At 41.2% G+C, this 22,101-nt stretch overlaps 1 protein-coding gene across 3 annotated transcripts in view; it reads left to right on the top strand.

Moving 5' to 3' along the window:
- Positions 1-22,101, top strand: part of GTDC1 (glycosyltransferase like domain containing 1) — an 849,799-nt gene that overhangs the window by 458,172 nt on the left and 369,526 nt on the right. The gene's annotated exons all lie outside the window — the stretch shown is intronic.

Raw genomic sequence — 22,101 nt, 5'->3', positions numbered from 1 at the left:
ACTCTAAATACCGGAGTTAGAAAGATCCCATTGAAAAGATAGGATACGCAATTGACGTAAGGGGATCTGCGGTATGGAAAAGTCGTGGCTGAAAAGTGAGCGTTAGACCCTATTTTGAGTGACTCCAAATACCGGAGTTAGCCTAAAACCAGCGTTAGGAGCCTCTAACGCTGGTTTTCACGGCTAACGCCAAACTCCAAATCTAGGCCTTAGTTTTTTTGTTCTCCTTTATAACAATTTAGAATGTGTTGTCTTATTCAGTTAGCGGCAATATCCAGAGTATTAAGGTCTTAAAGGGACACTAGATTTTTCTTTGCATAAATGTTTTGAAGATGATCCATTTATATAGCCCATCTGTGAGTGTTTTTGTAACAATGTATAGTTTTGCTTATTTTTTAATAACATTGTGCTGATTTTCAGACTCCTAACTAAGCCCCAAAGTATCAGATATATACTGCTGTCTACAGATGGCTGCTTTCTCCTGTTTGTGTGATCTGTCTTTACATATGCAGAGAAGTGGGGGAGAGAGGGAGTGTGTGCTTTTCCTGCTTTCCCAGCCCCTTTCACTGGGTGTCCCAGCCTATCCTCATCAACAGTACTAAACTGGGAGGTTTTAAGTAAGTTTTTAAAAGGTTTTATACTGGATTTTTATATCAGTATCTGTGCATATTCTTCTTTATAGCAGTGTCTATTACATGCAGTTATATGAAAATTGGTGTATACTGCCCCTTTAAGAGTGCTAATTGCTCAGTGTCTATGTTTCGAATAAAATTTTCTAAAAAAAAAATATTGTTGCTGCTGTTCAGAAATTATTTTTCAAATGAAGAAGCAAGCAGAAAAAGTGGCAAATAAATGTAAATAAAGTACTAGCAAAAACGTATCAAATTCTGGTAGAAACGATAATAAGTACATCTAATACTTTTTTTTAAAGGACTACTAAATGCAGTAGAATTGCATAATTAACTAGTGCATCATAATAAAGACAATGTAATAACACCTACTCTGAATTTCAAATAAACAGTCGATTTTTTTCTGGCAAATTTATTTTTTCTCCCGTTTTCTGGTTCCCTGTATCATGTAAAAGCCATCAGCCAATCAAAAACTAGTATATGTATACCCTGTGAACTTATGCACATGCTCAGTAGAATCTTTTTCCCTAGCAGTTGTGTATATAAAAATACTGAGTAAAATCTGGTAATGAAAGTAAATTGGAAAGTGTCCCTTGACTTGAGTGTCCCTTTAAAGTAAGCACTGATCATGTTTCAGTTTAAATCATTTAGATGGAAGATTTATTGGGTTGTCCTTGATGATTTTCCTTTAAAATACTGTTACATTTTTCTGATATCGTTTGAACATTTTATATTTTTATTGTACAATTTTTTAAAATAAATAAACAAAAAAAAAACCAACCCAATAACATTTAATTACATTCCATTTAGTAGTTATTTGATTTGGTAAAGATCCACTACAGCAGTAGATTAAATAGTGCTTTGATCTGTGTAAATTTGCCAGTGCTTATTATGGGGCAATTAGATGGTACTTGGATTCTTTAGTAAGGGGTTCAAGAACTGAAGTTGCTTTATTATTAAAGGGACACTGAACCCAATTTTTTTCTTTTGTGATTCAGATAGCGCATGCAATTTCAAGCAACTTTCTAATTTACTCCTATTATCAAATTTTCTTCATTCTCTTGCTATCTTTATTTGAAATAGAAGGCATCTAAGCTTCTTTTTGGTTCAGCACTCTGAATAGCATGTTTTTATTGGTGGATGAATTTATCCACCAATCAGCAAGGACAACCCAGGTTGTTCACCAAAAATGGACCGGCATCTAAACTTACATTCTTGCATTTCAAATAAAGATACCAAGAGAATAAAGAAAATTTGATAATAGGAATTCCATGCTCTATCTGAATCAAAAAAGAAAAAATTTGTGTTCAGTGTCCCTTTAAGCAACCTTTTTGGTTCCTGTTTTTATACACACATATGAGGGAAGTAGAGAAAAGGTAGTTAACTTGACGTGTAAAGGATGTAACAAACGCATGTGTTGCTATGACATTTTCTGAAGTTAGATTTGAAACCTTTCACTGTGGAGTTCTTCATGGATGGTGGTCCAGTCAACCAGACTACTGTACATTTAGTGTGCTTCTATATTGGATATGTTTATTGCTTATTTTATCACCCTTTTCACATTCACCAAGGAAATTTAAAACCTTGTCTATTATCCTTTATTGTTATCTTAGGATTGTAGTGATCTAAGACACCTGGCTGTGTGCCTTTTCCCACAGTTTCTTTTCAAACTGAATGTCGGCCAATACTAGGATTATTATTTAAGGTTCCTCATGGGACGTCACACAAATTTTTGTCATTGAATAGATTGTTTGTCCAGCCATGGATTTGACATGCCAACCTAATAAAAAATTCTTAAACGTTAAGAGATAGTCCTGTGACGCTCATCTTGGCTTTTGCTTTATTCATATTGTTTTCTCTTTTTCTTTCTTTTGCTTTATGTTTTTCCTCTCAAGAAGTCAGTGCACTTTAAAGATGATTTGATTGTAAACATCCAAATAACTGTGATCAAAAACGTAACTTTAGAAGCATGTTCTATTTGGAACAAAAAGGTACAGTGTTTATTACATTTCTAAACAATAACTTTTTAGTTGTTCTTGATGTGAGCTTCAAAGGAAAATTAATTACAATTGTAAAAACATCAGCAAAATGTAACTGATTGGTCATATGCTTGTTTGTTCTGTTTGTGAGTTCTTTTCAAGGCCAGACAAGATGCAGAGGTTTCTGACCTGATTATTCCACATGTGCACAAATACTGTGTTCTTAGTGTATAATAGAATTCCCATGAACAGCCCCTATAATGTGTATGTATTTATTAAGTGTGTGTGTATTTTTTTACTTATACATACTTCTGGACAGCTATATTTTAAATTTGCAAAAAATAATATATATATATATATATATATATATATATATATATATATATATATATATATATATATACAGTATATATACAGTATATATATATATATATATATATATATATATATATATGTGCCTGTGTGTGTGTGCCTGTGTGTATATATATATATATATATATATATATATATATATAGATATACAGTATATATATATATAGTATATATGTATGTGCCTGTGTATATGTGTATATATATATATATATATATATATATATATATATATATAAATTTACAAGGGAATAGCAGCGCTCACAAGTCCTTATATAAGCAGAGTGATGTGAGATTGATATGTATGTTTATACAATATCAACAGTGTCTGAATGTTGAAGACCAAAGTTTCTTAAATATATATAAAATGTCAAAGAAGATCCATATAGTGATCTTTAAATGCTGTGAATTCCCTTACCAGAATTTACCTCAATCATATGAGGTAAGTTGCCGCACTGGAAGGGATGCTCAGTTCCTTGTAATTTGGTTGGTCCGGAATGCCAATGTATGCTTCTAGACTTTCATCCACCTCTTGGAGTATATAGAGATTTTTTTCTTCCAATGATTATCTCCATGGATACGTGTGTGGCTGTGCCCATCACCTCTTGGAGTATGAAGTCTTGGTATGCACTTTCTCATCAGCAAATATACCCAAGAAAACAAAAAATCATATATAGTGTAATACTGTTTTATTATATGATCAGAGGTAAAAGCAAGCAATCATTGAACTCACATGTAATGTCCTCAAACACTGTGAGGTATGATAGACAGCATAAAAATCACTTTTCCTTATTGTAATACAATGGGTGATACAAGTAACATTCCCAATTGCCTCATAAGGTGGTTCTGTGTAAGCACAAGTCCGGTATAAATACCAATATACAATTGTTAAAATAATGCAGTAAATAATACACACAATGTACCAAAATCGGGTAATAAAATACCCTATGCAGATGCCCTAACGTGTTTCAAAGGATCGGTATTCCTTCTTCCTCATCGGGTTTTACCCCTCTGAGGTCTTAGTCTCTAACAGCTGCCATCTATTTCCTTTCCCCTGACTAGCGCATTTTGTGAGTATCGCTTGTTTTCAGGTCAGGGCTCCTGAACTGTAACATTCTACTTGTTTGCTCATATATATATATATATATATATATATATATATATATATATATATATATATATATCCCAGAATAGTTTTGCACTCCCAGTCCACAACTTAGCAACAGCCAGGGTGCATATGTCAAAAAAAGTTATGCAAAGATCCGAAAAAAGACTGCTCTCTCTGGACAATTTAAATAAAAAGTAACTTTTAATAATCCATATTTAAAATTGGGAAGAAAGGCATGATGTTTCGATGCTGTACTAGCATCTTTATCAAATGTCCCCAAAAGGAAGAGAAAAGTAAAGTCTCACAACAATACAGCTTTTTATAGCCCCCCTGCATGAGCAATCAAACACAGATACTACACACATATATTGTATGTGTGTATATATATATATATATATGTGTGTGTGTGTGTGTGTGGGTATATATATATATGTGTGTGTGTGTGTATATATAATAATAAATATAAATCCAAAAAAAAGTTGTCCAAATGATATTTGGTATAGAACGACTCCCCAATGTAATATTATTGATCTGGGTTAACTACAACAATTCTCTCTTTCATGCACCTTAAGCATCCAGGCAGTAATTGTTCCTTAGTAACAATAGAAATGGCCCCTGTATTATGTGTTCCTAGTATGATCGAACTGTAGCAGTCATTACAAACAATATATGATGCCCATTTACGTACCATTAGTAATATTGCTATTTAGGTCCCTATTTAAGGCCTCCAACTAAGAGATTAACATGCCCTTATTGGTAATATACTTTAACATCCGAGAGTGATCTCTTGAGGTACATACAAATAGTAATTATGGCCATATGTATTCAGGTTCTTACAGGGATCAGGCTGTTATTGTGATTAAACATCTGTTCATAGGGAGCACAGGTACTCGTGGACGATTACCAACAGTGGGATGGTTGCTAATTTGATTGACAGATGCCCGTTAAATGAGGCTACTCCGGGTGGTTACGTAGGCATGGGTTTTGAATACGGACAGCTGAATGGGGTTAGTTTAATGCTCCTGACAGATATGCCTGCGCTAAGACTTTATACATGATCAAGTTTACTTGTTAACTGTTTGAGCTACATGAGGAATACTAATTAATTGGTGTGCAGTGCGGTTACGCTTATTTGGGTACAAACAGCCATATGCAGTAATGAGCAACATCGTGTACAGTTTTTTAGCGATATCATCCTGTTAATTAGCCATGATGAGTGTACATTTCAACAGGGGATGATATATAAAGTCAGCATACTATGTAGTTGGAAAATGTGATTCAATGAATTAAGTGTATATAGTTATTATGAATATTGTGCTTAAACAACAAATGTCAATTTGCTTTTTAGTTTTGTCCTATGCGGTGTGCCATGGTAGGTTGTTTGCGCATGCGCAGTTGTACCATCGGAACGCAGATGCAGCAGAGTGCCTTGATATTTTTTTGGATTTATATGGTACTGTTTAAGAGCACCCTGAAAGCTGCAAAAATCATTGGGAGTGCTGGTCTTTATTTTTGTGTGTTATATGCTGCGTTGGACTTTTCACCCACTAAAGTGGAATTTTCAGACTACCTTTTCATTTAAAGTTACTTTTAAAATGTCACTGAGTATTAATGAGCAAAGTGAAAGCACAAATGAAGAAATAGAAGTACAAGGTGCAAGCATTTTCCTAATTACAGATGAGGATGCCTCTAGGATTAGGTTTGAAAAACTGGATATTAAAGAGAAGAGGGAACAACCCACACATCTATTTACACACCTATTAAAACTGAAAAAGAAAGTTATTGACTTTAAATTACATGGGGGATACCTCTCAGAATATAATAGGAAAAGGTATATTCCTAGGGGGTTCCACATTAGAAATTGGCAAACTATTGGCAGGCATAATGTTTCCTTTTGCAACAAATGGTGCAGAATTTTGAACAAATGTTCGCAGGACTTGATGCTTCTTGTGATTGAAAACACTGTGTGGAGAAAAAGTGGAGATACAACAATTTAAAAGTACTCAACTACATATTCTGACACTGAATAAAGAAGAACATTGGTTGGATAATCTCAAAAAACAAATTGACGAATATGAAAAAAGAACTTATCAGCTTTAAAGAAAGTAAGTGGGAAGCGGTAATCTCTGACTATCGTGAAAAGAGGGTGTACAAATGGACATTGGGCCCTAAGGAGAGCGCTAAGACCATGCAGACAGAGGATATATAAGCCTCGCAACCTTAATACTGTTGATAGTTCAGATCAATGTTCTGGTAATGAATCCACACAGGCTGCTGCAATTCCTCAATCACAGAGCCAGGGTATGACTACTCACTTAAAAAACGACGCAGGCAGTACACTCGCAGGGGGAGGAATGGCAGAAAGAGGACGTGGGACACCACCCCGACAGTGGAGGAGACGGTACTAATGGGAACAAGTAATATCAACCTCAGTAATCATCAACTTACTGAAGCAAAACATAAAATCCTACAAAGAGGTTTAACCTTTGTACCTACCACAGTGACAGATAATATTGATCTACACATTGACATCTTCAAGTTCAACAGGACATTAAATTTAAAAGACTGTTTCAAGGATGCAAACACTGAACAAGACAACTTCAGGGGAAAGAGCACCTTTGACCTCAAGAGCACTAACGCAAGCATTAAAACCTTCTCCAGGATGCTGACTGACCAGCTGTATGACTCATGTAACAAACACAAAGTAGAAGTCAAGAAGAACTTACCAACAACAGAATGGCAAGCTTTAGATGCTCTCAAGAATAATCCAGACTTAGTAATCAGGGAAGCCGGCAAAGGTGGAGCCCTGGTCCTGATGAACTATGGTGATTACCGGAAGGAAATCCTGGGACAACTATCAATGACAACAACACTTATAGGAGACTGCTGAGTGATCCCACTAAAAGAACCCTCATCACAGATATGGGGTATATCAGCACTGCTAACAAAGCATTTCTTGTTGTTGAACACCCAGTGATACCTATCATCTATACACTACCAAAAGTCCACAAAGATCCAGTTCACCCACCAGGACATCCAATCATCTCTGCTAGAGGATATTTTTTGCAAACTCTGGCTAGTTTTGTGGATAGCTTTTTACAACCCATGGTTCATAATATACCTTAATTTTTACTGGACTCTATCGAACTAATCAAACTACTCAAAGAAGAGCTGAATATGACCGAGGATGACATCCTGGTTACACTTGAAACGCTATCCATACATAGGTCCGCTGACGGAGGTATTACTACAACTCCTTGAGTATTGTCTAACTCTCAACTACTTCAAATTTGAGCAGAGGCATTATCTACAGACAGCTGGAATGGAGATGGGGTCCAATGTGGCCCCATCCTATGCCAACCTCTAGATGTCTGACTTTGAAGACCTAAAAACTGACTGTTTAAAAGATCACATGATCCATTCATTTAGACGATACATAGATGATCTGTTCCTGATCTGGTCAGGAACACAAGGTGAACTAGAGGAATGGTTGGATACCATGAACCAAACTACTGACAATCTAAAATTTAAGATGACATCTTCAAAATCCAGCATAGACTTTCTGGATCTTAGAATCTTTAAGAAAGAGCAACACTTGGAGACCACCCTGTACAGCAACGAGACTGACAGAAATTCTCTGCTCAGTGCAGACAGTTGTCATCCACCTGCCTTAAAATGAGCTCTGACAAAATCACAACTCAAAAGGGTCATAAGGAATAACTCTGTGAGCTCTCTGAAAAAAAAACAGCTATTGGACATGAATGAGAAGTTCAGGAACAGAGGGTACTATGAGAAAAATCTACAATCCACTATGAAAGAAATAGAGGAACTAACCCAAGATGAAGCTTTAATAATCAAAATTACCAAATGTGAATGATGAGAAGAGATTAACCTTTGTGACCACATTTACCCCTGACAAATGGCAAACACTGATGATCCTGAGAAAAAACTGGGAAACATCTTCCACTATACAACTACGAGGCCCCAATGATAGGGTACAAGAGGGGAAGATCACTACAGGATATCCTAATGAGACCAGACTTTAAGGCCAGCTATAACCCAGGAACCTGGTTGGGAACACCCAAAGTTCGATGCTACAGGTTTAGCGAAACCTGCAATGGCCTAACACAAGGGAAATTCTTTATGCATCCCTGGACCAGGTTCAACATCAGGTTTTGTTTAACCTGTACTACTAGGTATGTGGTGTATTTATTACACTGTAGCTGTGGGAGGTACTATGTTGGGAAAACTAATGATGATCTGAGGACCTGCATGGCCAATCACAGGTGTGCGATAAGGAGTGCCCTAGAAATGGGCAAAGCTGACCAACCGGTCGCTAAGCACTTCCTAATGGTCAAACATTCTGCATCAGAACTCAAATACATGATCATTGATCATGTCCCACCACTTTCTAGAGGTGGGGACAGAGCAAGACTCTTGCTACAGAAAGAAAGCAGATGGATCTTTACACTTCAGACTCTGGTACCTAGAGGACTTAATACTAATATGGACTTGCAATGTTTCCTTTAGGATTGGTATACTTGATTGTTGAATATATAATTGTGTGTCCAAGCTAATGGTTAAGCTATAAGACATTTAATATACATATATCTAATTGCATGCCTATGCTGTATATATATAATATTGCCATTATATATATTTAGACTGATGGTTTAATCATCTATCATATTAATGCTCATATATTTAAGGTTGTCCAAATAATAGTTGGTATAGAACAACTCCCCAATGTAATATTATTGATCTGAATTAACTACAACAATTCTCTCTACTTTCATGAGCCTTAAGCATCCAGGCTGTAATGAGATATTTAATAGTCTCCTTAGTAACAATAGAAATGACCCCTGTATTATGTGTTCCTAGTATGATCGGACTGTAGCAGTGATTACAAACAATATATCTTGTCCATTTAGTAATATTGCTATTTAGGTCCCTATTTAAGGAATCCAGGACGAGTGGTCTCCAACTAAGAGATTAACATGCCCTTATTGGTAATATACTTTAACATCCGAGAGTGATCTCTTGAGGTACATACAAATAGTGATTATGGCCATATGTATTCAGGTTTGAGCTACATGAGGAATACTAATTAATTGGTGTGCAGTGCGGTTACGCTTATTTGGGTACAAACAGCCATATGCAGTAATGAGCAACATCGTGTACAGTTTTTTAGCGATATCATCCTGTTAATTAGCCATGATAAGTGTACATTTCAACAGGGGATGATATATAAAGTCAGTATACTATGTAGTTGGAAAATGTGATTTAATGAATTAAGTGTATATAGTTATTACGAATATTGTGCTTAAACAACAAATGTCACTTTGCTTTTTAGTTTTGTCCTATGCGGTGTGCCGTGGTAGGCCATTGGCGCATGCACAACGCCGATGCAGCACACACGCTCAGGACGATTAGGCACGGTGTGGGGTATATATGGGGGTAAGTCTATGTTGTATTATCATGTTTTCTATGGTCTGAGGAAGGGGTTAAAACCCCGAAACATCACATTAAAGAGAATTATTGGTTTTTAATACCAGAGAGTGCCTTGATATTTTTTTGGATTTATATGGTACTGTTTAAGAGCACCCTGGAAGCTGCAAAAATCTTTGGGAGTGCGGGTCTGTATTTTTGTGTGTAATAATATATATATATATATGTGTGTGTGTGTGTGTGTGTGTGTGTGTGTGTATATATATATATATATATATATATATATATATATATTTCCAACTAAAGGGGAGGAGAGTCCACGGCTTCATTCATTACTTTTGGGAATAAAGAACCTGGCCACCAAGAGGTGGCAAAGACACCCCAGCTAAAGGCTTAAATACCTCCCCCACTCCCCTCATCCCCCAGTCATTCTTTGCCTTTCATCACAGGAGGATGGCAGAGAAGTGCCGAAGATTCAGAGTAGTCTCTTATGGAGGGTAGTACTCTTTGGAATGGGACTGGAGTTTTAAGTAGTCCTGTCAGCCTCTCAGTGAAAGCCGGTTTTGGCGCGTTTTCTCCTTAGTGCAGGGGCGGTCCTGCGAGGCATCCCAGGTGACCGGGTGTGACAGTCTCCACTTCTTCTGTTGATCAGCAGCATAGGAGACTCGATTTCTGTAGTCCGGGTCATAGGAGGTGGTGAGTGCCCCGGCCATTGGAGGTTATAAAGGTGCCTGTTTATTAAGCTAGTCTAGAACATAATAAAGGCTCAAGCTATGGAGGACTCTGACGCATTAGAGGGTACTCCCTCTTTAACAAAGTCTCATTCCTGTGTTTATTGTGAGGAGGTTCTTGTAGATCAGACCGCTCAACTATGTTCCACGTGCCTTTATAAAGTTGCGACATCTAAAACTATAGGGATGTCTAGTACTACTGAGCCGCCCACCTCTGAGAGCTCCCCGTCCCGTGAGGTGCGTTCCCTGCTTTCATCTCTGAGTGCACATGCAGCGCCCCAGGGTCTAACCATTACTCCTATTGGAGAGATTCGTTAACCATCAGATTTCGCTGATAAACTGCAAACGGCATTATTGAATGTTATTAATGCGTTGAAGGTCGCCAATTCTTTCATTTGTGACGCCAATATGCAAATTATTCGCCTGAACGCAAAGGTTTCAGGATTCTCCGTTTTAGTTTGCAGGGCTCTGTGGCTAAAGTCTTGGTCTGCGGACATGACCTCTAAGTTGAGGCTGTTGTCCCTGCCTTTTCAAGGAAAGATTCTGTTTGGTCCAGGATTGGATTCGATCATTTCAACGGTTACGGGAGGCAAGGGAGCTTTCCTACCGCAGGATAAGAAGGCTAAGCTTAAAGGATCTACTTTTCGTCCCTTTTGAGCGGACAAGGCCCTGCGCCAGCAGCCCGCCATGAAAGCAGATCAGTCAAAGGAAACTTGGAAGCCTGGAAAGTCTTGGAACAAGTCCAAGAAGAAACAAAAAGCCCGCCGAGAATAAATCGGCATGAAGGGGCGGCCCCCAACCGGTCTCCGAACCAAGTAGGGGGCAGATTGTCTCTCTTCTCCAAAGCCTGGTTGCAGGACGTTCAGGACCCTTGGGTTCTGGAGGTTGTCGCCCAGGGTTACAGGATAGGGTTCAGATCCCATCCACCTAGGTGCAGATTCCTCCTGTCAAACCTGTCTTCAAGATTGGAAAAGAGAGAGGCATTTCTAGAATGTGTGAGAGATCTCTCCTCTCTAGGTGTTATCGTACCAGTACCCCAAGCAGAAAGGGGTCTAGGGTACTATTTAAATCTTTTTGTGGTTCCAAAGAAGGAGGGCATGTTCTGCCCGATTCTGGACCTAAAGTTTTTAAACAAGTTTCTGGCTGTTCCATCATTCAAAATGGAAACGATCAGATCTATTCTGCCCCTAGTTCAAGAGTGACAGTTCATGATGACAATAGACTTGAAGGATGCTTACCTTCATGTTCCAATTCACAGGGACCACTTCAAGTTCCTAAGATTTGTGTTTCTGGACCAACACTTCCAGTTTGTTGCCCTTCCCTTCGGCCTGGCGATGGCCCAGAGAGTCTTCACGAAGGTTCTGGGGGTGCTTTTTGCAGTGGCCAGATGCAGGGGCATTGCTGTGGCACCCTATTTGGATGACCTCCTAGTTCAGGCACCGTCGTTCAGCCTCGCAAAGGATCATTCGATTGCTACAATCTCACGGTTGGAAGATCAACTCAGGAAAGAGTTTCCTGGTTCCCAGCAACAGGGTGGAGTTTATGGGCACAATAATAGACTCTATGTCCATGAAAATATTTCTCACAGACCAACGATGCAGGAAGATTGCGTCCACCTGTCTTGCCCTTCATTCCTCAAGCCCTTTGGTGGCTCAGTGTATGGAGATGATCGGGCTCATGGTTTCCAGCATAGAAGTCATCCCTTTCGCCAGGTTCCATCTCAGGCCTCTTCAATCGTGCCTGTTGAGACAGTGGAACAGCGATTATTCAGATCTATCACAGCGGATATCATGGATGCTCGGACCAGGGACCCCTTCTCTTGGTGGATCTGTCAGGAGCATCTGTCCCTGGGGACATCCTTCTTGAGACCGTCTTGGGAGATTGTGACCGTCTCTTTCCGATAAATATTTTGGAACTTCATGCAATTTACAATGCTCTGAGGGCGTGGCCTCCTCTGGGGTCGTTCAGCATTATCAGATTCCAGACCAACAACATTACCTTGGGGGCTTACATCAACCATCAGGGGGGTACGAGGAGCTCCCTAGCAATGAGGGAGGTATCTCGGATTTTGGAGTGGGCGGAGTCCCACAGCTGCTCGCTTTCAGCGATTCACATTCCAGGGTTCATTGTGGACAACTGGGAAGCGGACTTTCTTAGCAGGCAATCCTTCCATCCAGGGGAATGGTCTCTTTACCCCGAAGTGTTTGCGGAGATTCTCAGATGGAGAACGTCGTAGATAGATCTCATGGCATCCAGACGCAATTGCAAACTACCCCGATACGGGTCGAGATCGATGGATCCCCAGGCAGAGCTGATAGATGCCTTAGCGGTGCCTTGGGGATTCAGCCGAGCTTACATTTTTCCACCGTTACCTCTTCTCGTGTAATGTCACGCATCATATAGGAGCGAGCTTCGGCCATCCTGATTGCTCCATCGTGGCTGCAGAGGACGTGGTTTGCGGATCTGGTGGGGATATCATCCTCTTCGCCATGGAGGTTACCCTGTCGCAGGGATCTGCTGGAACTGGGTCCCTCTCAACATCAAAATCTCGTTTCTCTGAGGCTGACTGCGTGGAGATTGAACGCTTAGACTTAGCCAAGAGAGTTTTTTCTGAAAGTGTGATTGACACTCTAGTTCAGGCAAGGAAGCCAGTCACTCGTCACATCTACCATAAGGTGTGGAGGACTTGACACAAGGTGAAGGTATCCAGGATTCTGTCCTTTCTCCAGGAGGGTTTGGAGAAGAGTTGCCGCTAGTTCCGTAAAGGGGCAGATTTCGGCATTATCAGTCTTGTTGCACAGGAGACTCGCTGAGCTTCCTGACATTCAAGCTTTTGTTCAGGCTCTGTCTAGAATCAGGCCTGTTTTTAGGCAGTCTGCTCCCCCATGGAGCTTAAACTTGGTCCTTAAGGTATTACAGAGGGTTCCATTTTGAGCCTATGCATTTCATTGACATTAAGATTCTGTCCTGGAAGGTTCTCTTCCTCTTGTCTATTGCATCGGCACGCAGAGTATCTGAGCTTGCTGCCTTGCAATTTGAGCCTCCTTACCTGGTTTTTCATGCGGATAAGGCTGTTCTTCGTACCGGTTTGGGGTTTCTTCTCAAGGTGGTATCTAACCGTCACATCAATCAGGAACTAATTTTTCCTTCTTTGTGTCCTAACCCTTCATGTTCTAAGGAGAGGTTACTTCATAATCTGGATGTGGTTCGTGCCTTGAAGTTCTATCTTCAGGCTACAAAGGATATTAGACAGTCTACATCTCTTTTTTTGTGGTGTATCTTCTACTTCTTTGTCTTTTTGGTTGAGGAGTTTGATTCGCTTGGACTATGAGAAAGCGGGACATAAGCCTCCTCAGAGGATCACGACTCATTCAACTAGAGCTGTGGCTTCGTCTTGGGCCTTCAAGAATGAGGCCTCTATGACGCAGATTTGTAAGGCGGCTCATTGGTCCTCCTTACACACTTTTACAAAGTTTTACAAATTTTACGTTTTTGCTTCCTCGGACCCTGTTTTTGGGAGAAAGGTTTTACAGGCTATGGTGCCCTCAGATTAGGGTCCGTGATTGGTTGAAGACGACTCAAGGTAGGGTGATCTTCAGGGGGTTAGTGTTAGGTTTTTTTAAGGGGGGTTTTGGGTGGGTTAGAGTAGGGGTATGTGGGTGGTCGGTTGTAATGTTGGGGGGGTTGCATTTTTTTTACAGGTAAAAGAGCTGATTACTTTGGGGCAATGCCCCGCAAAAAGCCCTTTTAAGGGCTGGTAAAAGAGCTAATTACTTTTTTTAATTTAGTATAGGGTAGGGAATTTTTTTTATTTTGGGGGGCTTTTTTATTTTATTAGGGGGCTTAGATTAGGTGTAATTAGTTTAAACTTGTAATTCTTTTTTTATTTTCTGTAATTTAGTGTTTGCTTGTTTTTGTACTATAGTTTAGTTTATTTAATTGTATTTAATTTTAGGTAATTGTAGGTAATTTATTTAATTAATTTATTGATAGTGTAGTGTTAGGTATATTTGTAATTTAGGTTAGGATTTATTTTACAGGTAATTTTGTAATTATTTTAACTAGGTAGCTATTAAATAGTTATTAACTATTTAATAGCTATTGTACCTAGTTAAAATAAATACAAAGTTGCCTGTAAAATAAATATAAATCCTAAAATAGCTATAATGTAACTATTAGTTATATTGTAGCTATATTAGGGTTTATTTTCTAGGTAAGTATTTAGTTTTAAATAGGATTAATTTTTTTAATTATACTAAATTTATTTCCTTTAATTTAAATTATATTTAACTTAGGGGGTGTTAGGGTTAGGGTTCGACTTAGGTTTAGGGGTTAATAACTTTATTATAGTAGCTGCGACGTTGGGGGCGGCAGATTAGGGGTTAAAAATTGTAGGTAGGTTGCGGCGACGTTGGGAGGGCAGATTAGGGGTTAATACAATTTATTATAGTGTTTGCGAGGCGGGAGTGCGGCGGTTTAGGGGTTAATACATTTATTATAGTGGCGGCGATGTCCGGTCGGCAGATTAGGGGTTAATAATTATAGTTAGGTAGCGGCGACATATGTAATGTAGGTGTCGGCGATGTTAGGGGCAGCAGATTAGGGGTTCATAGCTATAATGTAGGTGGCGGCGGTGTCCGGTCGGCAGATTAGGGGTTACAAATTTTTATTATAGGGTTTGCAATGTGGGGGGGCCTTGGTTTAGGGGTACATAGGTAGTTTATGGGTGTTAGTGTACTTTTTAGCACTTTAGTTAAGAGCTTTATGTTCCGCGTTAGCCCATAAAGCTCTTAACTACTGACTTTTTTTGTCGGTAGAAGTCTTGTCGGTAGAGGGTGTACCGCTTACTTCTTCCAAGACTCGTAATACCAGCGTTAGGCAAATCCCATTGAAAAGATAGGATACGCAATTGACGTAAGGGGATCTGCGGTAGCCTCGAGTCGCGGAAAGAAAGTGAGCGGTAGACCCTTTCCTGCCTGACTCTAAATACCAGCGGGCGGTAAAAAGCAGCGTTAGGACCCCTTAACGCTGCTTTTGTCGGCTAACGCCAAACTCTAAATCTAGGCGCAAGTCTTTATTCATAATGAACAAAATTTTAATAAAAAACATCTAAATAATCTCTTTGCCACACATTCTATAAAAAGCTTTGCAATCGACTTCCGGTGGGAGGAGCTACAGTGTGGACGCACTCACACAGAGCTCCGTGCTCAATTCTAAAAAAAATACTCTTTTGCAATCCCACACTGGCTCGCAAGCTCTTCCTTGGCTAAAGCAAGATCTGAATTAGCCTGGAGGCATTGTGCATAGCCGATGCAGTGACTTGTGAGGTCGGTACATATTTCGCCTCACCACCGGAGACATCGCTAACAGCTGGCCGCCATCTTGGCTCCCCTTGTGGAGCGTGTACACTCCGCTGACCAGACTGTCCCCTGCTCTCACGGAGCCATACGCCTCCACACTGGCAACCGGGAACGGCTCCTAACTGATACTGAGGCCGGTAAAGACGGAGGAACTTCCTACACAAGCAGCCGGGGACACTCGCAGCTGGGGGAACCTGCGCCATCACCTACAGACTGCTCCTCAAGTAAGCCGCGGTTCGTACCCGCTACTACCGGACCATTTTGCAAACGCAGGAGATTATCAGACACAACCCTGCTGGAGTTCTAGGACTCGTGAGTATGCCCAAAGGGAATGGGATTACTGCTTAGAATATACAACTTGCAGACCCCGGCAGGCCTTCATACTCATACAACCTGCAGCCTGATAATTAACTAAATCGAAAGGGACCACTGGGAGAACTTTGAGCCTAGAATACAGTAAGAGAGTACATAACCCACTTCATCAGGCCTGGTTGTACTGTCTCTAGGGACCATATTCACCTGGTATCTTTAACTAAAAACAAAAACACTGAACTGCACGCACTGTTTGGCAAATTGCTGCTTTTGACAGAAACATCCTAATTATTTATGCCTTGATGCTGCTTCGTGGAAGCTGCGGCTGAGCAGCCCGGTATATACACTTAATTGCTTGCTGGAGTGCTCCCCGGGACGACATAGTCCAACTAGCACCCCCTGGGTAAACAGGATCTTGACTATCTACCCCCCTGGTGGCAGACAACCCAGTATTTGAGACAGAATCTTTACAGACCCCTGTGTGAAGCACACACCCTCCATTGCCATTGGGACTATAATATCAAAGTATAGGGCCCCGGTCTGGGTCTAGATAGTATCTCTCCTCCCCCTTTCCCGCTCCATAGCTGGGAGCAGGTCATATCCTCTCTCCTTTCTCCGACAGAGCCCAGTGGTGGCATACTCCCTGAGGAGAGATACGCAGAGACATAACATCTTATCACCCTCCCCTTGGCTCACACCCCCCTCTCTATGGACAGATTTCTAACAACCCCAAAAATGTCGAGCAGAAACAAATCCCAACAAGATAAAAGACACAAACAACCCCCGGATGCCCAGCAGCCAAGCTCTCCAACAAAACCTGCCCCAGTTCGAGAATCTTAAAACTCTAACATGGAGGAACAACAGATGAGCTCTTTGCTACTGTCCAAACTCGAAATTCTCCAAAGGGGAATGGACAACTTAACCTCAGAAGTTAAGCAATTCAATTCCAGGCTGACGGGGGCAGAGCAGAGAATTTCTGACCTAGAAGATAACCACCATACTTCCTCTATTCAAGTCAAAAAGCTACTGCGACAAAATGAATATCTGCACCAAAAGCTGGATGACTTGGAAAACCGCTCACGCAGGAACAATATCCGGCTGGTGGGACTCCCAGAATCTGTCCGCCCTTCAGAGCTACTATACTTTGCAGAGAACTCACTCCCTAATCTTCTAGGCATCTCAGCTGATCAGATACCAATGAAGGTGGAGAGAGCCCACCGCATTGGAGGCTTCAGGCCACCTGAAGACAGGAAGAAACCCTCTCCTAGAGGGGTAATGATTAAATACCTTAACTTCCAATCTAAGATCCAGCTTCTCCAAGCGTATAGGAAGGTAGAAATGTTGCTATATGATGAAAAACGGATTTATATCTTTCAAGACTACTCAGTGGAAGTTGCTAAGAAGCGAAAAGACTTTGCTCCGATTTGTAGCTCTCTGCACAAGGACAAACGCCAAGCTATTCTTCTTTTTCCTGCACGCCTCAAGCTCCGCACCTCAAAAGGATTCAAACTATTCGACTCTCCTAGAGAGGCACAGGATTACCTGGATCAAGAAAGGAACTCTCCCACTACTCTTTCCCCGGGGAGCAGGGACTCTCCTGGCTGACATAGACAAACCAGCCGATGACCCTAAGGGTCGGACATACAAAATGTTACTGAGGTGGTGAATTTACGCCTTAGATTTCTTTCTATAAGACTCAAGAAGATATCTCAATGGATAGGTATCGTATGAAAATGTTCAGGAATGTTGATGTCCTGGTTGTTATATGTAAATATGTTATATTTTTGCTATGTGTAATAAGTAATTGGAAACTGTATAATGTGTGCCTTACTTTTCAGAGAAATGTCCAGTTAACTAGGCAGCATAGAGTAATGTTCGAGACTGTCAATATCAGGAATATACAGTATGTCACTCAACCTGCAGAGATTATGGCAATAATTACAATTGTTTATGTATATGTGAGATATGAGATGCCCTGTTCTTTGATGCAATATGTTTTAGATCTTTCTTTGTATACTGCTATGCAAGACCGCTACTTATGTCCCCCCATGCCCCCCTTAAATGGTGAAATTTGATAGGTCAAACATGCGCTACCCTGCTAATTTAGCCAAGCACAGATCGCAGGTAGAGACACGCGCTGCGCTTGTAACTTCCTACCCCCCCTTTGTCTTTAAATGACGATAAAAATATGCTCCTGGAATGTGGGAGGGATTAACTCGCCTATTAAGAGAAAAACTGTTTTGACGTATCTTAAAAAAACGCAGGCCCATATTATGTTTCTACAAGAGACACACCTTACCGCCTCTGAACATGAAAAACTCAAAGCCAAATGGATCGCGGAGATCCTCTATGCCCCATACAATAGCTCCAGTAGAGGAGTGCCGATCCTCATACGCAAAGATCTAGACTACCAATTAGGGTCGATAGTACGGGATCCTGAGGGGAGATTTATCATTGTCAGGCTGAAATGGCAGGAGGATTGGTACACCCTCTGCAATGTATATGGCCCTAACCATAGAGCGCCTGCGTTTTGGAAATCTATATCTAACTCTCTAGCCCAACACCTGGACACCAAAATCATTATGGCAGGAGATTTCAATTTGACGCCCAATCCCATTCTCGACAGATTCAGAGACCCTACCGGTACTCTCCAATCTAGGGACCGTAGACCCATGACAACTTTCCCGACCAAGGTCTTTAGGGCCTTGTATGACTCTCTGGGACTACAAGACATCTGGAGGAGACGGAACCCTGTGGGTAGGGACTACACTTGCGCGTCGAGGGCACACAACTCACTCTCTCGCATTGATCTCTTTCTAACTTCTAGCTCTCTGGAACTTTTAGTCACAGAAGCCAAAATAGCTAATTTGACTATCTCAGATCACGCTCCAATCTCTCTGACTATTACCCACTCTCCCCAACCTACTAATAAAAGGGTGTTTAGATTTCCAACCTACCTCATAAAATCTCCTGATTTTATAATGTTCCTAAGGAGTCAATGGGACGATTACATGAACAATAACCAGACACATCTCTCCTCCCCGACTCTTTTTTGGGAAACAGCCAAAGCGGTCCTGAGGGGCGACATAATTGCTTATCTCTCTAAACAGAAACGCCTCCAGAATGGCAGGGAAGAACATTATAACACTCAGCTGACCAACACATATGCCCAATATTGTCGGTCCCCCACCTCACACAACAGAACCGCCTATTTCACGGCTAAAAGGGAAAGAGGCGCTTTCATGCTACAAAACACCATACACAGGGAAAACAAAAACCAGGGCCTATTTCTGCTCCATGGTAATAGAGCTGGAAAGTTCCTAGCTTCCTTGGTTAAAATTAAACAAGCTAACAGAGGAGTTCCAGCTATTAACAGCCAGGGCCAGTTAACCAATGATAGATCTATGATAGTGACGGAATTTAAAAATTACTATACTAACTTGTATCAATCACAGCCACCTCACGACACTGCACATCAACAGTTCTGGAAAGACTTAACTCTACCCACAATCACGGAGGAACAGCTAGATAATCTTAATGCCCCGATCCTGAAGAGGTCACCCAGACTATTAAATCTCTCGCTTTGGGAAAGACACCTGGCCCAGACGGGCTGCCCATCGAATTTTATAGGATTCTCTCTGACCAAACTACCCCGATCCTTACCACCTTATTTGACCACTTCTTTACAGAACATACAGTCCCTCCTGCCAGCTTCTCTGCAGCTAATATTACAGCCATCCATAAAGCGGGCAAAGACCCCACACTCCCAGCATCATATAGACCCATATCCCTTTTAAATGTTGATTACAAGTTACTCACCAAGCTCTTAGCGAACCGACTAAAACATGTACTCCCCCACGTCCTCCACCCGGACCAAACAGGTTTCACCCCTACCCGCTCATCGGTCACAAACATTCGCAAAGTCCTTCATGCAATATCTCACCACTGGCAGGCTAGACAACAGGGAACCCTCTCATCTCTCCCGGAGGCCTTCCTGCTGTCACTTGACGCAGAGAAGGCCTTCGATCGTGTGGAGTGGTCACATCTCTTCCATTCTATGAGGGCTTTTGGTATATCAGGACATTTCACAACTTTCCTCACTAACATATACTCCCACCCGGTTGCATACCTCTTGATAAACAATCTATATTCTCCCCCAATTCCTCTTCATAGGGGAACACGATAGGGCTGCCCTCTTTCCCCGCTCCTCTTCAACTTGGCTCTAGAGCCCCTGGCAGTGCATCTGAGAGATATCTTCCCAGGAATACAACTGGCATCTCATAAGCTTCAAATCGCCCTCTATGCAGATGACATGTTACTTTTTGTTTCCAACCCTCAGACACACATCCCAGCTATTCTGAATTCCATTGAGCTGTTTGGACGGTTCTCAGGGTATAAAATAAATGTTTCGAAGTCTGAAATCCTATGGTTACACCGGAGATCTGACCACGTCCCTGAGATATACCCCTTTAGACCAGTAGAGAACCACTTAACTTACTTAGGCATACATATTTCAGCAAACCCACAGCATTGGTATTCTCACAATATAACCCCGCTCGTCCACCAAATCAAAACAGAGCTAGTGGCATGGCAAAACTTGCCGCTATCTCTCATGGGATAGATGATGACCCTTCCCAAAATTCTATATCCCATGCAAATGCTCCCATTATTACTCACACGGAGAGATGTGGCCTTCCTAAATGCTTCAATCAGAACCTTTCTATGGAAAGGGGGTAAGCCACGTATTGGAGCACATAAACTCTATCTCCCTTACTCACGTGGGGGACTGGGGTTGCCGAACCTAGTATATTACAACTGGGCCTCCCTGACAAAGTTGCCATTAGACTGGGCACTAAACACCCAGCATTTCTCTAGCACTCACTTAGAAGAAGCTTCCTTACCTCAAATATCTCCTGCTTTCCTCCCACATGCCACCCTATCAGAGCTCCCTGCGAGTATAGTTACTCACCTGATGTTTAGAGATGTACTCCTTGGGTGGAGATCCTTAACCAAAACCCTTGGGTGGGACCCCACCCACACCAAATACCTTCCCTTGACAGGTAATCTGCGATTCCACCCTGGTACGCTATACCCTGTCTTCCAGACGTGGAAAGCTCTGGGTGTTGACAATCTAGATAAAATGTTAGATCACTCAGCTAAGACAGTCTTGCCCTTTGACAAGTTATGCAGAAAGTTCTTAATCCCCTACACCAATAGATTTGCCTACTTCCAGGCCAGACATTATATCAATCACATTTTACAACACTGCGAGACATTCTGGGCCACCCCTCCGCTAGCGCGTACCATAGCGCAGTTTCGAGCTCATAATTACACTATTTCCTCAATCTACACTGCACTTATAAACTCAAAAGCAGCCACGACCCTGTCCCACCTTTTAGACAACTGGCGTAAAAAATTACCGACGATCTCCTCTGACAAGACCATCCTAGACAGCCTCACCCTTACCTGGTCAGCGACCTTGGCAGCCGACCTTAGGGAATCCCAAACAAGGGTTATTTATCAGGACTACCTCACACCTAATAGACTGAGTAAATGGAGGGCAGATTTCTCAAATGTGTGTGGAAAATGCTCTTACCCTAATCCTGACTTTTTACATTACCTGTGGTACTGCCCCAAAATTCGTAGATATTGGAATCAGGTATCCTTCTGGCTCTCTAGAATTTTGTGCGCTCCCATCACGCTTACTCCCAATCAAGTGATATTATTAGAGCACTTAGAAGTCTCAAGGCGAGATAGGAAACTCTTGATTAATATCATACTCTTGGCAAGAAAGTGCATCTTTCGTAAGTGGTTAAATGTTAATCCCCCCTCTGTTAGTTTCTTAAAGCAAACGTTACTGAAATCTTTAATGTATGAACAATGTGACACTTTGTATGATGTTGACAACAGAGTTGCTCGTTTCATTGTAAAATGCAGACTCTTTTTGGAGTCACTAGATCTCTCCACTCAGAGGAGAGTGCTCTACCCTTTTAAAAATACGATATACATGTTGGAGGCAGCCATAAGGGGAGAATGGAACATATGGTAGAGGGACCACACGAGGGAGGCCTTTAGACTAAACTGAAGATGTCTTGTGACCTAAGATGTAATTGGTTTCTTTTCATACTGGGCACATGATCTGATTTGATGCATAGCAAAAATTTG

The sequence above is a fragment of the Bombina bombina genome, chromosome 1 (assembly GCF_027579735.1).
Source record: "Bombina bombina isolate aBomBom1 chromosome 1, aBomBom1.pri, whole genome shotgun sequence".
Lineage (NCBI taxonomy): Eukaryota > Metazoa > Chordata > Amphibia > Anura > Bombinatoridae > Bombina > Bombina bombina.
Note: the sequence above shows the minus strand (reverse complement) of the source record. Positions and strands in the feature narration are given on the sequence as shown.